Source organism: Macrotis lagotis, chromosome 1, assembly GCF_037893015.1.
Source record: "Macrotis lagotis isolate mMagLag1 chromosome 1, bilby.v1.9.chrom.fasta, whole genome shotgun sequence".
In the NCBI taxonomy this organism is placed as follows: Eukaryota; Metazoa; Chordata; class Mammalia; order Peramelemorphia; family Peramelidae; genus Macrotis; species Macrotis lagotis.
Genome location: NC_133658.1, coordinates 909791773 through 909807689, shown reverse-complemented (window position 1 = coordinate 909807689; position 15917 = coordinate 909791773). Strand labels below are relative to the sequence as shown.

General features: G+C 40.7%; 1 long non-coding RNA gene and 1 pseudogene across 1 annotated transcript; one reads left to right on the top strand and one right to left on the bottom strand.

Annotated features, from left to right (window-relative positions):
- Positions 1-452: 452 nt before the first annotated feature.
- LOC141508772 (sialic acid-binding Ig-like lectin 5) lies at positions 453-3419 on the top strand (annotated as a pseudogene).
- A 134-nt stretch (positions 3420-3553) lies between these two features.
- On the bottom strand, positions 3554-8729 carry LOC141509742 (uncharacterized). Its single transcript, XR_012474699.1, has 3 exons — positions 6632-8729; positions 4841-4962; positions 3554-3761 (listed from the first exon to the last, which is right to left on the bottom strand). It is a non-coding gene; the product is annotated as an uncharacterized LOC141509742 (long non-coding RNA).
- Positions 8730-15917: the final 7188 nt, after the last annotated feature.

The window sequence follows — 15917 nt, the reverse complement described above, 5'->3', positions numbered from 1 at the left end:
TGGGTAAATGACTTTGTGTCTGCCTCAGTCTCCTCACCTGTAAAATGATGTTAATAATAGCATCTACCTCCAAGCTACCCTGGGACAGGTTATCCTGATATCCAGTAGCTGATATCCTCAGCTACACTTAGATTTTGTTCATGCCAATGAACACTCTCAGGTCTAACCAGCAGGGGTTAGATGAAGTTTCCTCAGTAGTATAGATCAGTAATTTACTTCTGCTTCTTTTTCCTTGTTTGCCATCCTGGAAGCAGAACATCCCCAACTTCCCCATTGTGGCCTTTGGAAAGAGTCCTTTCCCTTGGATTTGGGACTGTCATAGATGAGCTTGAGAACTCCCCTCCCTAGTTCCCAGAAATTTTAGCTTCTTTAGAGGCTGGACCCCATTCCTCTTTCATCTAGTAACTTCCTTAGGCCTGTCCTTCTGAGCAGGCAGACTGACATCTTCACAGATGCTGGGGTTGGAGGAGGTCCCAGGATGGAGCTTGGATTCCTCCTCTAGTCTTATCTCTTCAGGAATGCTGGTATGCCTACTGCTGCCCGTCATCTGGGGAAGTAAGTAGTGACAGACTAAAATTGGGTGAGGACAATTGTTGAGGACTGGATGATGGGGGCTGGGACCTCAGGGCCTGGGGGAAGGCTCCTGATCTTCTCTCTCCCCATAGGACTTCCCCAAGAAGAGGCAAAATTCAGTGTGAACATCCCTGAAACTGTGATGAGCCAGGAGAACTTGTGTGTACAAATTCCTTGTTCCTTCTCTTACCTTGGGAAGGACAAAGTCAAGAACCAGATTTTCCTAAATTGGCATTGGAATGAAAGCCTAGTGGCTTCCAGTAAGCAAGGGATTCCAATATCTGAAAGATTTAAATATCGCTTCAAAATTATGGGGAATATTCAGAACCATAACTGCTCTCTGTACGTCCAGAATGCTCAGAAATTGGACACATGGAATTATATACTCAGCTTGAAGAAAAGACCATCAAGAAGCATTTCTGAAAAGAAGGTGTTTGTTAATATATCAGGTAAGTGACTCAAGGCTTACAGGCAGCTGAGGGAGCCCAGAAAAGGAGGAAGAGAGCTAGGAAGATGGGAGATAAATACAGGAAAGGATCCATTGATAACATGAAGTGATTGCACCCTTGAGGTATGATTCATTCCTCTTTTCCTCCAGAGCTGACACAGAAACCAGATATCCAAGCACCAGAGACCTTGAAAACTGGGGTCCAAGGGACTCTGATCTGCAAGATGCCAGGGGCCTGTGATGGGGAGAATTCCCTCATCTTTCTCTGGAAAGAATCTGCCCTCTCCTCCTCCAGACCTGGCACTTTGTTGTTTCAAAGGTCTCCTTTATTCTCAAACCCAAGGACCATGGCTCCAACATCATTTGCATTATAACCTTCTTTTTTCTTTAAAATTTATTTTATTTTATTTTTTACTGATGTTTTACTTTTCCAAATACATGTAATGAAAGTTTTTTTAACATTCATTCATTTGCCTATGTATATTTTTTCTAATTAAAGATTTTATTTATTTTGAGTTTTACAATGTTTACACTGTTTCCATGGTATACATTGATCCAAATTGAGTGGGATGAGAGATAAATCATGTCCTTAAGGAAGAAGCATAAAGTATAGGAGATAGCAAGATCAGACAATAAGACAGTAGTTTTTTTTTTTCTAAATTAAAGGTAATAGTCCTTGGTCTTTGTTCAAACTCCACAGTTCTTCGTCTGGATACAGATGGCATTCTCCATTGCAGACAGCCCCAAATTGTCCCTGATTGTTGCACTGATGGAATGAGCAAGTCCATCCAGGTTGATCATCCCCCCCATGTTGCTGTTAGGGTGTACAGTGTTTTTCTGGTTCTGCTCATCTCACTCAACATCAGTTCATGCAAATCCCTCCAGGCTTCCCTGAATTCCCGTCCCTCCTGGTTTCTAATAGAACAATAGTGTTCCATGACATACATATACCAGTTTGCATTGTAACTTTTAAGAACCCCTTTGTGACCTCTGAAAAATCTGTCCAACTTAATGTCACCTGTAAGTTCTGGGGCGGAAACTGAGGCCTAGAGGAGGGAAGATGGTACATAGAGGGCTGCTATTTTCTAGTAAAATCTAAAGACAGGGACCAAATTTACCCTCTCCAGAGTCTTATGTTTTCCTTACAGATACTCCCAAGAAGCTCCAAGAACCATTCAGATTCTCCAGGGAAAACAGAAAGGTAGGGAGCAAGGCCCAGGTGTTGGGAGGCAGTGAAAGAGGGCAATGTGCATCTTGGAGAAAAGATGGTACAGGGGATGTAGTGCCTGCCATCACCTCTTCTGGGGTTACTCTCTCCTCAGTCCCAAGGTCCCAGATCTTCCAGTCTTGGAGTCCCTGAATCTGAGCTGTGATGCTGACAGTAACCCAACAATCTCTCTGAACTGGATTAAAGGGAAGCAAATTCAGATCTCCCAGCTTTCAGCTACTGGGGTTGTGAGCCTGCAACTTCATTACATGGGGTCTAGTGACTCTGGAGAGTATACTTGCCAAACTCAGGGCCCACAGATGTCCAAGAAAGCCTCCCTGATGCTCTCTGTGCAGTGTGAGTGGACTGGGAGATGGGGTGGGGCTGTGGGTGGGGAAGGGTGGAGGGCAAGATGGGAGGTAGGGGTGGGAGTTGGGAACTGGGGAAGGAAGGAATGCAAAATGAGAAGTGGGGTGGGGCTGGAGAAGGGAGGAAGTCAAGATGGAAGTTGTGAATGGGAAAAGGAAGAGGGCAAGATGGGAGGTGGTGCTAAGGGTTGGGAAATGGGCAAGGGAAGAATGCAAAATGGGAGGTGTCAAGGGGTTGGGGAAGGGAAGAAGAAAAGATGGGAGGTGGGAGGTAAGGAAGGGTAGAGGGTCAGAGCAGCCTACAATAGACTCCCATCTCTTCCCTCATCCCCACTGGACCCCCCCCCCCCCAAAGCTGCTCAACTCCTCTTGCTCTTGGACTGGGGAAGGCTTGCTCTGCACCCGCTCTGTCCAGGCTGAACCAACCCCCACTCTATGCTGGTGGTTGGGGGAGAGCACTCTACAGGACAACAGCAGCAAAGGCACCCTCCATCTAGTGTCCAGCACCTTAAGGGTCTGAACCAACAGCAGCCTGAGCCTGGGGCAAAAGCTGGATCCTGCCCTGAACCTCCTCTGTGAGGGGAAGAACCAACATGAGACCCACAGTCTCAGCATCCTTCAGGTTCAAGGTGAGGATCTTGGGAGGAAAGAGGTCAAGAGGCTTAGGTCCTCCAGGGAAGAGGGCTGGGAGCCTAGATGCTTGAGTTCCTAGCACCTCATTTAGCATCTCCCACTTGGTCTCCTGTCTCTAGCCTCTCTCCCTGCTCAGCTGGCCAATTGCTATTCCTACATCATGGAGCTGATCATGTCATCATCTCCTTAAGAAACTTCAAGGACATCCCATTGTCTTAAGGATAAAATAAAATTTTTTTCTACCGGGCTTTTTATTTTTTTGTTTAAATTTGTCTTTAATTATGAACTTCAATAAAGCATTTCCATGTAAATAGGAGTGTGCAAAAAAAAAGGAATAATATATGAAATCACAAATCTTTGTTTCCCTACATCCTGCTTGGTTAAGGAATATGAGAAGTTTCTTCAAGGCTTCCTATTTGAGCATCTGTTCTCTTCCGTTTTGTTCTCTTGCTGGTATTCTGAAAGACTTTAATGACCCTCTTCCTTCTTTTTCTTCTTTTGAGGGTAGTTTAGGAGGATATACTACTATCACCTGTCAAAAAAATACTTTGTTTTAATAAGTAAGGTCCAGCAAAAGAAATAGGTATATTCATCGGTCTATTTTTATCTCATTCCCCATCTTGAGTACACTGTCCTTCTCTAAGAGGCAGCACAATGATAGAGTTCTAGGATCAGGAAGACAAGTTCAAATCCAGCCTCAGACACTTATATGCTATGTGATCTTCTGTCTGCACCAGGTTCCTCAACTATAAAATGAAGACATTAATACCACCTATTTCCTAGGGTTATTGTAAGGATAAAAATGAGATATATTTGTAAAGTGCTAAACATAGTAGTCACAATAAAATTATTTGTTTCTTTCCTTCCTCTGGAGCCTTGGTTGGTCACCACATTCTTAAGTCAGAGGTTTTAAGTCTTTCAAAGTTATTTTTTTTTTTACATTGCTGGCAATCCATCAACAATCGTTAAGCATCTACTAAGAGGTAGACATTATGTTTAGCTGTGAGCCTAGCAAAGATAGACAAAAGATAATCCCTGGTCCCAAGGAGTTCACAGGCTAATGCCATTGTTATTGCATAGGTTGTTCTCTGTCTTCTCATTTCACTCTGAATCAATTCAAAGAAGTCTTTCAAGGATTCTCTAAAAACAGTATTTTCTTATTTCTTTAGGCACCATGAGAGTTCATATTCATGTATTATGTGCAGGAGGTCTGAGGCACTACTCCCTCACTAATCTAGACCAGACTTTCTTAAGTCTTTTATTTCTCCTTTCTTGTTTTCCTCCCCAGAGTTAGAACATCCTTAGTATCGCCCATTGTGGTTGCCTTGTAGTACCTTTTCTTCTGTGTCTATGTCTGCCAAAGTTGAACCAGGTGTAGCATTCAGCAAAAACTTTCTTCCCTAGCTCCTAGTTCTAAGAGACCCTTTCTTTCTTTATGAGCATAATGATATACTCAAAGATGCTCATTCTTTAGGAAACCCTAGGACTGAGAGCTCTAGTTTCACCACTTCAGAGATACTGGTTTACCTGTTTCTACTAATCTTGTTCAACTAATAGAGGGCATAGTCAAGCATAAATGACAGTTAGGGACCTCAGGATCTGAGGAAGTACCTGAGGTTCTCACTGCCTACAGGTCTTCTCAGGAGAAAGGCAGGAATCAGTTTGGAAGCCCTTGACTCGGGGACAGCTCAGGAGGACCTATGAGTCCAAGTTTCCTTAACATTCTCTTACACCTGGAAAGAAAAAAACCAAGAACCAGTTTCTTTGCTAGTAATGTCACTTCTATTCTTATGTAACCAAAATTCCCTCAGTCATTATTCAATTAATGATCACTCTCTTTGTTTCTAGTTATTACTATAGCTAAAAGTAAATATTTTTGTACATATGGGTTCCTTCCTCCTTTATGGAAAAATATTCCTTTCTGTGGTGCATGCATAGTTTCATGATATTTGAAGTATAATTCCAAATTGCTTTCAGTTGTTGAACCGGTTCATCACTCAACCAGCAGTGCATTTGTGTGTCTGTCCTCCAATAGGACCCCTACTTCTATTGTGGTCATCTTGGCCAATCTCATAGGGGTGAGTGTAGAATCTTGAAATTATTTTAATTTGCATTTTCTTTAGTGTTAATAAGTGATTTGGAGTATTTTTCCCCTTTGACTTTTCTTTTAAAAATTTAACTTTCAGTTTATTTTCATTTATACTTTCCCTTCCCTCTTATCACTCCATTCTTCCTTTATCTTTCCCTTTCCCAGTCCCTGCCCCTTCCCTGTATATTGTTAGATTTTTGAACCCAAGTTTATTGTAAAATTCAGTCCTCTGGACTAAATCTATTGGATAGAATTTACTCAGCATTCAGTCTCCCTTCTTTCCCTCTAAAATTGTAAATCTTTGTGCCTCTTCCCTTGGTGCTCTAATGTTATTAATCAGGTATTATCAATCACAGTTCAATTATTTGATTGCTTTATAAGCTCCTATTGTTACCAAGATATCACATATTGTTTACTTGATTGCTTGATAAGCAGCAATGATTCAAATTGCATCAAATTATAATTAAAATCATTTTTTACCTTACCCTCTTTTCGAGTATCTTTCAAGTACACACAGTCCTCTTTACAAGCCATAGTATCATCCAAAGCCATATCATTTCTTGAACTATTTGTGTCCCTCCTCCCGGGCCTATTTTCTTTCTCACTTTACCCCCCCTCCCCACCCAGGGTACTTAACCCTTTGCTAAGTGAAGCACCCAATGTTGATCTAATTAACTGTAAGAATCTTGATCTCTACTGGGAGGCTCTGGAGGCTTCACCCAAGAACTTTACAAATGATTGTAAGTAACAGAGACACTGTCTTAGGTTCTTGCAGTTTATGATGCCCTCATTAGACTTAGCTTGTGATTGTGTAATTACCTTGTGATTAAAGTGAATCAAAGTAAAATGAGACATTTAAATTAAGGTTAACATCCCTGCTTTCTTTTTTTCAGGGCTTTTTATCTGAAATATAGTGATGTCATCTTGGACCTCTTCAGTTGAGAGACAAGATCCAATTATACCCATATCCTTTAGGTTCATTCTTTTCAATTATATTCTACCCTCTAATTATCCATAAAGAAGTAAAATTCTTTTTTTTTTTTTAGATTTTTGCAAGGCAAATGGGGTTAAGTGGCTTGCCCAAGGCCACACAGCTAGGTAATTATTAAGTGTCTGAGACCAGATTTGACCCCAGGTACTCCTGACTCCAAGGCCAGTGCTTTATCCACTATGCCACCTAGCCGCCCCAAAGAAGTAAAATTCTAAAGAATTATAAGTGTTATATATCTTCCCTTTTAGGGTTGTATACAATTTGATAGTCAACCAACATTTGTTTAAAACAGTTTTGTTTTTTCAGTCCTCATTTCATTTACCTTTTTTATGCAACTCTTCAGTCGTGTATTTGGTGATTGAATTCTCTATTCAGTTCTGGTCTTTGTGTCAGGAAATTATGGAAGTCTTCTCTTTTGTTGAACATTCATCTTTTTCCCTGAAAGTATATGCTGAATTTTACAATGTAGTACATTCTGGGTTGCAATTCCAGGTCCCTAGCTCTAAGAAATATATTATTGCAGTTCTTCTGATCCTTCAGTGTTGAGGCTGATAGGTCCTGTGTTAGTCTGATTGTGTTCCCTTTATATTTGAATTGTTTCCATTTTTGCTGTTTACAATTTATTTGAGGGTTCTGGGATTTGGCTGTTACAGCCCTTGGAGTTTTTATCCTGGGGTCTCTTTGTTATCTTGTTCTAGTAGATTTGGGCAGTTTTCACTTATAATTTCCTGCATGGTATTTTCCAGGCTTTTCTGTTGGTCCAGGCTTTCTGGTAGTCTGATGATTCATAGATTATTTCTCCTGGATCTATTTTCCAGGTCACTCATTTTCCCTAGTAGGTACTTTACATTTTCTTCAATTTTTTTCAGTCTTTTTATTTTGTTTGATGGAATCTTGTAGTCTTGTAGATTCATTGGTTTTTAAATTGTTCAATTCTAATTTTTAGGATTTTATTGTCTTCAATTAGATTGTGTTTCCTTTACCAGTTGATTATTTTTACTTTTAATGAAGTTGATTTCTTTGGTCAACTTTTCACAATTTTCCTGCATGACTTTCATTTCTCTTTTCCATTTTTCTTCTTCTTCTCTTTGATTTCTAAATTCTTTTTTAAGCTCTTCAATGAGCTTTTGTATTTGAGTCCAATTTATAGACTGTTTTGCTACTTCCCCTGTGAGTGATTTTTCGCTGCCTTCTTCTTCAGACATGGCATTGCTGTCATCTTTGTCTGTAAAGTAGTTTTCTATAGTGAGTACTCTTTTAGCTTTTTTGTTCATTTTTGCTGTTTTACTTCTGCTCCTGGGGTATAGGGAGTATAGATCCAAGTTTTTATTTTGTTAGGGCTGGGGTCTGATCTCTGGATATTGGCTATGCACTCCAGGCCTTGCCTTTGAAGATGCTTTTGTTTGTTGGTTTGTTTTGTTTTTCCTCCTTTATGTTCAGGTTCTAACTTAACAGAGGATTGTTCCCAACCCAGTCCTATCTTTTACGCTGGTGTTTTCAGGGTTCAGACTTTGTTTAGGTTTGGGATCCTCCCAGGATCTCTGTTATTATTAAGCTCTCGGGACCTGGATTGCACTATGGCTAAAAGCCTCCTGCTGGCTTTCTCCACTCTCCCATGTCCTGCACTTTACTTCTCCTTTTCCCCCAAAGAGACAGACCTTCACTGAAGATCCTCCATGATGTCAGCAGTTGAAAACTTCTTTGAATCTTCTCTTTTTCTTGGTGGGATTTGTAGTGTGAATGTCAGAGTAGAGGCTTCATTTATCTTTGGTAGGGAAAGATTCTAGGAGAATGTTAGCTTTGCACTGCCATCTTGGCTCTGCCCTGGAAGTCAGATTTGGAGTAGTTTTAAAAACATAGCTGATGGCAACTCTGTCTCTTCCCTCAAGAACATTCTACTCTTGCTTCTTTGAAAATTTATTTAGTGGATAATGCTATTTCCATATTTCTACTTATTCTATAGGTATATGTGACAGCTGATCTTTATCAGAGAAATTTCCCAAAATATTTGTTTTCCAGTTGTTTCCATTTTAATTTTAACTGCCTGACTTTTGTCTTTGGGGATTCACTTTCTCTCTTGTTTGGTGAGGATGCCTTGATCTATCTTTGTTTCAGTTTCATCCTTCCATTCTCCTGGAGTTTTTTCCTATGATTTTTTTTATCTTGGTGCAGTCTGCCTCAAGAAATGATTGCAGTCACAGATAAACCCCATAGCTGTCCATTCCATTGGACTTGTTCATTCCTCTTCCACCTTTCGATCTCTCCCCAACTTTGAAAGGTAAGTTCCATACATCTCCTACTCGATATCCCTTAAGTTGCTTCTTCAGGCACCTTCTAACTTAAATTTGAGGTCATGATTTTATTAATGTCAAGATCTTCTTGTGAGGAAACAATCTTTTCTAATATGACATCATCACCTGCTCTGCCACTGATAGTCCCAGAGTTGGCTGGAGCATTGAGGTCCAAGGAAGGCCAAAGGTCAAAAGAGTCATTAAGTATGAGAAGTAAGACTTAAACCCATGCATTCCTAGCAGTCAAGCTATCCCCAAATCCAATATACAATACCATCTGGATCTCCTAGCACCGTCAGAATAAACTTTCCTAGGTATGGTTCTTGGATTGCCTTTCAAGTAAACTTAAACTTCTTTGTTTGTTGGCCCTTATATTTTAGCAGCAGCCAGTCTTATTTACAGTCTTATTTTGTATCAGTTTGGTAGTGCATTGGACCAAGTTGAATTCAATCCTGCCTCAGACACAATAATTTTGTGTCCCTAGATAAGTCACTTAGTATCTCTGCCTCCATTTCTTTATCTGTAAAATAGGCATGTTAATAGGATCTACCTCTCAGGGTCTTTGTGAAGATCCAAAGAGATAATACTTATAAAAACACTTTGTAAAGCTTAAAGCACTATATGCTACTAGTGATTATTATTAGCCATTATAATTATTGTTATCATTTCTTTATGTTTCAATCAAACTGAACCCTAGTGAGCTCTGTACTCTCAAACCTCTGTGCTTTTGCTTAAGGTATTCTGTCAGTCAGTCAAAAATAATTTATTAAGTTCTTTTTATTAAGGTTTTTGCAAGGCAGTGGGGTTAAGTGGCTCGCCCAAGGCCACACAGCTAGATAATTAAGTGTCTGAGGTCAGATTTGAACTCGGGTACTTCTAACTCCAGGGCTGGTGCTCTATCCCCTGCATCACCTAGCCGCCCCAGAATTTATTAAGTTCTTAATCTCAACTAAGCATCATACTAAGCTCTCAGGATACAAAGGAAAGCAAGAACAGATCCTTCCCTCAAAGAGCTTATGTTCCAATTGAGGAGACAATGGATACATACACCAGAATATTCAGGATAAATACAGAACGGGTATAAGATTACACTAGAGCCTTCAGGAGACTGGAGGTATCCTTCCCTCTCTTCTACTCTTCTTGGTCACTGAGAAATCCTGAGGGTCTCACCCTCCCTGTTTTATTTGTTTTTTCGGTGGTCATTCTTGGCCTCTTCTCATCTCTCTGACCTAATCTTAATGACTTTGGTCAACCTATGACATGGAAAGACCTAGCTTTTAAAAGATCAACATCTCTCATTGTATCCAGGGCCATCTCCAGTTGTCCTATTTCATATTTGCTTACTGGACCCATATGGCTCTGGAGGAGAAAGGGAGGCTGATGACTTAGCACGGCAACCCCGCACTCAAATCTAATTCATGTGCATGTTATAGCATCACCTCCCTGATATCATGGTCTTCTTCAAGAAGAAAGGAAAAAGAGGCAGCTAGGTGATGCAGATGATAGAGCACCAGCCCTGGATTCAGGAGGACCTCAATTCAAATTCTACCTCACACACTTGAATTATCATACTTAACTGTGTAACCTTGGGGTAACCTTGCAAAAAAAAAGAAGAAAGGACAAACATCAGTCAATTTTTGAGTTTACCCACTTTGAGTATTAATCTTAACCTATAATTTGTTCAATCATAATACTTTGTTCTTCCCAGTTTCCAATTCTTTGTAGGAAAGATGGAAAGTTGATATGAATTTTTTTTGTGATTTTTTTTTTTACCTTTCCTTATTTCTTTGGTCTCTTTGTAGAGGGGAGAAGCCTAGTGATATTATCATGGGTTAATATCAATTAATGACTTTTGGGGTACCATTCTAAATTACCCTACATCATGGCTTGTCAACATTCATAACTCTACCAACAGTGTGTTATTAGTGTACCTGTCCTCTCATATTCACTTCAACAGTGATGATTTCTCTGTCATATTTGCCATTTGATGGATTTAGGATTGACTCAGGATAGTTTTGATTTACAAATCTCTTAGTATTAGTTATTTGAAACTATAAAATATGATTGTTGATAAGACTGACTTCATCCATCCTTTGAGAATTATCTATTCATTTCCTTTGAACATTATCTATTATGGAATGGTTCATATATTTCAATCAAGTGCACACACATATATGTATATGTCTGTAAGTTTTCCAGGATATATTACATAGTTAACTTTCTAATATCTAAATGTTTGTTTGCACTTAAAGGTTTCTACTAGGGCGGCTAGGTAGCTTAGTGGATAAAGCACCGGCCCTGGAGTCAGGAGTACCTAGGTTGGAATCCCATCTCAGACACTTAATAATTACCTAGCTGTGTGGCCTTGGGCAAGCCACTTAACCCCATTTGCCTTGCAAAAAAAAAACCTAAAAAAAAGTTTCTACTAAATCCAGATCTTGTTATCAGAAAAACTTAAAAACATTATTCAATTGAAAGTTTACTTTTTTCCTCTCCTATAATATCTTAATTTCTCTTTTATTTATTTGTTTAGTTATATCTAGCTCTTCAAGCACATTGAGATCTCCAGTTATTAAAATTTTGCTTTTGATTTTCCCCTCTGGAATCTCTCTCATTTTCTGATATGGTTCAGAGATAACCCACAAAGTTATCATTAGTCCCCTGTGCTGCTTCCTTCAGTTCCCAGGGATCCAAGATCGAGTTGGTCAGGGATTAGGATTTGAATCATTAAGGGCAGACATGCTGGCTTTTCCTCCATCTCCTCACCTGTCTTAGGTAAAGTCTAGTCAACAAGCATTTATTAAAAACCTATTAGGAGGCAGGGGGTATATCTGTATCTGCAGTGGTGGATGGTGAATTCAGAGAGGCCTAACACCTCTGGAGTGAAGGCTGTCCAGTCCTTTTCAGGGCTGCTCCTCCACCTTCTGTACCTACCTTTCACCTAATCTCACCTGCCTTTTGTCCTGCCACCAGACTTGAAGAATTGGAAGACTAAAGGATTAGAGGAGAGAGTGAGGCTGCCAACTTTGGGCAGTTCTATCTTGCTTCAATTCAACATATGCAGTAGTCAGGACATTACCCATAATGTCAGTAGTCTTCTAAATAATAAACCAGCAGCAGCATCCATGATGTCATTGGTCTTCTAATTGATAAACCTACAACCAGGTAACAGACACAGTGCTAAGTGTGGATCATAAAAAGAAGGGCAAATAACAGTCCTAGATATCATAAATATCACAGTCCACTGGGGAAACAGCAAGGAGAGAAAGTTCTATCCAGGATAAATCAGGAATTTTTGATGAACAGCACTATGTTCTTTATTTCCCTGTTAATTATTTTACTCTGTTCTTCCCAGTACAAAATAGAGAGAGAAAAGAGAAGCAAAATCATTCCTGAAAGAAACCTTAAATTTTGGAGAAGAGAGCTAAAGTTTCCCTTCTGAGTAAGAATCTCAGAGCAGAAAATGGAAGAACTCTGGACTAGAGATGATGTGAGTGGGGGTGGGGGGAAGGGTGATGAGGGTTGATGGAGTCCTTAGAATCAGGAATGTCAGAGTAAGGAGAGGCCTTAAAACACAGAATAGCTTTGTCCAAGGGTCCTTAGAATATAGCAAGACTGGGTGGGGCCTTATCAATACTATCAGGAAAGTTGACTTAAAAACACGAAATGAGCCTTGACCCTGCTGGTCAGGAGTGTCAGCCCCTTCTTCAGTCTCTACATCAGGTGGCACCACTTTCTCCAAGGCCAAAAATAATACCCATTTCTCCTCTAAGAATTTAAACACTATATCACTAGGTGCATATATACTTAATAATCATTTAGCTTCATTGTCTATGGTGCCATCGGTATCCCTTTTAATGAGATTTATTTTTGCTTTGACTGAGATCAGGATTGCTACCCCTGATTTTTTACTTCTGCTGAAGCATAATATATTTTTCTCCAGCTGTTTACCTTTACCCTGTGTGGATCTCTCTGCTTCAAATGTGTTTCTTGTAAACAACGTACTGTTGAACTATGGTTTTTAATGCATTCTGTTATCCACTTCTGTTTTTTGGGAGAGTTCATCCCATTCACATTTACAGTTGAGATTACTAATTCTGTATTTCCCTCCATACTTTCTTTCCCCATTTATGCTTTTCTTTTTCCTTTCCTCTTATTTCTCCTCCCAATGTTTTGCTTCTTTTCTCTTTTAAATTTTTCTATTACTTTCACTTTTACCTTCACCTTCCTTTTTATCCGTCCATTCGTTCCTTTTCTTTTCTTTCTCTCTTTCTCCCCCCCCTTCCCTTAAGGCTAAGATAGATTTTTAAGACCAATTGGGAATGTATGTTTGTTGAGTCCGGGGGAGGGAACTCAGTGCCAACATCAATATGATGCATAAGCTGGTTCATTTATTGATCACAGGATACATACTTTTATACTCTACATTTACGTAACCCATTACATAAGCATTTTAGCAAGCATTTTTTTCACATGCATACCTTGTGTATGTCTTAGGTGATTGTTTTGAGAACCAAACAGTGATTTGATAAACAAAGTGCAGAAGGTAATTATCTCAGAATGCGCTATCTATCTGAGCCTGGGAATACACCTTGCTAGCTCAGACATGCAGCTACTCCCTTATCTAAGCTCTGAAGTACAACTATTTCTGTGTTAACCCTTCATAGCTCTTAGCCTGGAATATATATGACACAACATAATGTTATTCCCTCTCTTAACTAAATCTACTGAGTAGGATTTGCCCAGTTTTCAAACCCTCCCTTCTTTCCCTCCACTATAAATAGGTCTTTGTGCCTCTTTACCTAGGATTATTTATTCCACTAATGCCTAGCCATCTTCTTAGTATAGTCCTTTTTATGTTTTTATTGTTTTAATTCTATCTTGTGATTACATCCCCTTTGTCAAAATATACTCCTTTTATCTGATCTGATAGAAGTACTATTCTCAAAAGTTGATCAATTGACTATTTGATTGATAAGTAGCATTGCCACATAGTCACTAGGTACCCTCCCCTCTTCTGTCTTATTAGAAATATACTTCTCAGGAGTCATGAATTGCATCAGATCATAATCACTTCATACCTTTTCCATTACCCTCTTCATGAACCAAAACGTCATGCAAAACCAAATAATTTCATGAGCCAGTTGTACACCACTCCTTGATGGCCTACTATCTAGCTGTCAGAACCTGGGCTGCTGTCTAGTTGCTGGGACCTGAGCTGCACTGTGACTAGAAGCCTCTAGTTCCCATTCTCCTACCTACCTGGGTTCTAAGTTCCCCTTCCTTCCCCTCTCCCCAAAGAGACAGACCTTCACAGAAGATCCTCCATGATATCTATAATTGAAAACATGTTTGAGACTTACCATGTAGGTAATTTGTCACTGCTTTCTTCTAAGATGGTATTTTTATCATGTCTATCTGCATAGTTGCTTTCTATGGTTAGAACTTTTTTAGGCTTGGTTTTTTGGTTTTTTTTGTTTTTTGTTTTTTTGCTCATTTGGATTGTTTTAGCTCTGTTCCTGGAATAAAGGAAATATAGTCTTGAGTTTTTTGAGCTGTAACTGAGGTCTGATCCCTTGTTTAATGCTGACCAAGATGTTGCCTATACCTCTCAGGAGTTGCCTATGCAGAGGTTTGGTTCTTCCTTTATGTCTAAGCTTTGCCTATGCAAAGGTTTGTTCCCAAGTCAGTCCTATATGTCACCCTGGTGTTCCCAGGGTTCAGACTTTATCTGAGAATGGAACCCTCCTTGCTGGCCTACTATCTAGCTGCCAGAACCTAGGCTGCTGTTTTGCTGGGGCCTGAGCTGCACTGTGACTAGAAGTCTCTAGTTCCCATTCTCCTGCCTACCTGGGTTCTAATTTTCCCTTCCTTCCCATCTCCCCAAAGAGACAGACTTTTACTGAAGATCCTCCATGCTATCTGTAATTGAAAACATTTTTCTGTCTTTTTTTTTGGTAGGATCTGTAGCTTTAATATCTGTGTAGAAGCATCATTTAATGTTGTGTAGGAAAAGCTGCAGGAGCATTCTAGTTTCATGTCACCATCTTGGCTCCACCCTGGAAGACAGGAGCTATGTCCATAGAGGCAGTCCATGAAGTGCCCTCACTTGCCATACCCAGTATATCCCCTGAGTATCTCTGCACAGAGATTGGAAGAGAGCTGGGGGCTAGACCAGTAGAGGTTATGGGGCTCCAGGGAGAGGGGTGACTCCTGTGAACATGATAGGGCAGAGATTCTCATCTTGTGCACCTCTTTGAGAGATCAGTTAAGAGGAAACAATAACTTGCCTGGCATTTCTGTCAGAACCAGGGTGCCAGAGGGCAGTCAAAACCCTGGTGCTTGGGTGGGAGCATCAAAACAGAGGAAAGATGAGGAAAGCCTGGGGGACAAGGTGAACTATGGGGGCGCAGAAGTAGGAGTTGGGCGGAGATGTCTCCTCCAGTGTTTGGATTCAGGGACTCTCTTGAGATCATGCCTGGGGTGATTATGGTGGTGGTGATTCCAGTTTACCTTGAATTGTACTGTTCCTTATCTGAAAAAACCACAGATACGGAACTAAGCAGCAGTTATCAGAGCCTGGACACTTGCCCTGTGCCCACTGGGCTGGGTTCTGTCTCCTATCCCTTTGGAAATCCAGGAGGGTACTGAGATCCTGAGAGATAGTGAGGCTGGAGGGGAAGATCTGAGACCTCATGCACAAGACCCTTGCTCTCCCTCAGTCTTCTCTGCCCAGGACAATAGCTCTTGGCCACTGATCCTCATATTGCTCTGGGAGACCCCCCATGGCAGCCAGCTTCCTCATCACCTATGGCCTCACATGGTTCTATTATACCTAGTGAGTGTGTCTGCCCTCTAACCCATAAGCCCATGGCCTCCTCTGCCTCTCACTCACTGCCCCATCCCCCTCCTCACTCTTTTTCTCAGAAATGGTCCCTGGGATCATCCCTCATCCCCCACCTGCACTGGTCTGTAGCCTCTAACTGTTCCAACTGTTCTAACCACTGGACCTGTTTCTCCCACAGGAAGCTGCTAGGCAGGGAACATCCACTAGTTCCTGAAGCAGCCCAGATCTTTGTGTGACATCTGGTCTTGAATCTAGTCAAGACCTGTCTCCTACTTCCTACCCCCTGTCTCTTCAATTCAGTGGCTCCACTTCTCCCCTTAGGGACCAAACAAGTCAACTCAGATCCACCAGCTACAGCATTCACCTCCAATTCTAGAAGGCAGTTTCTCAGGTCTCCCCTAGTTCTTCTCTTCTCCCTTGAACAACCCCAGACTCTTCCCATGCCTGTCCTATGGCATGATCTCAAGGCT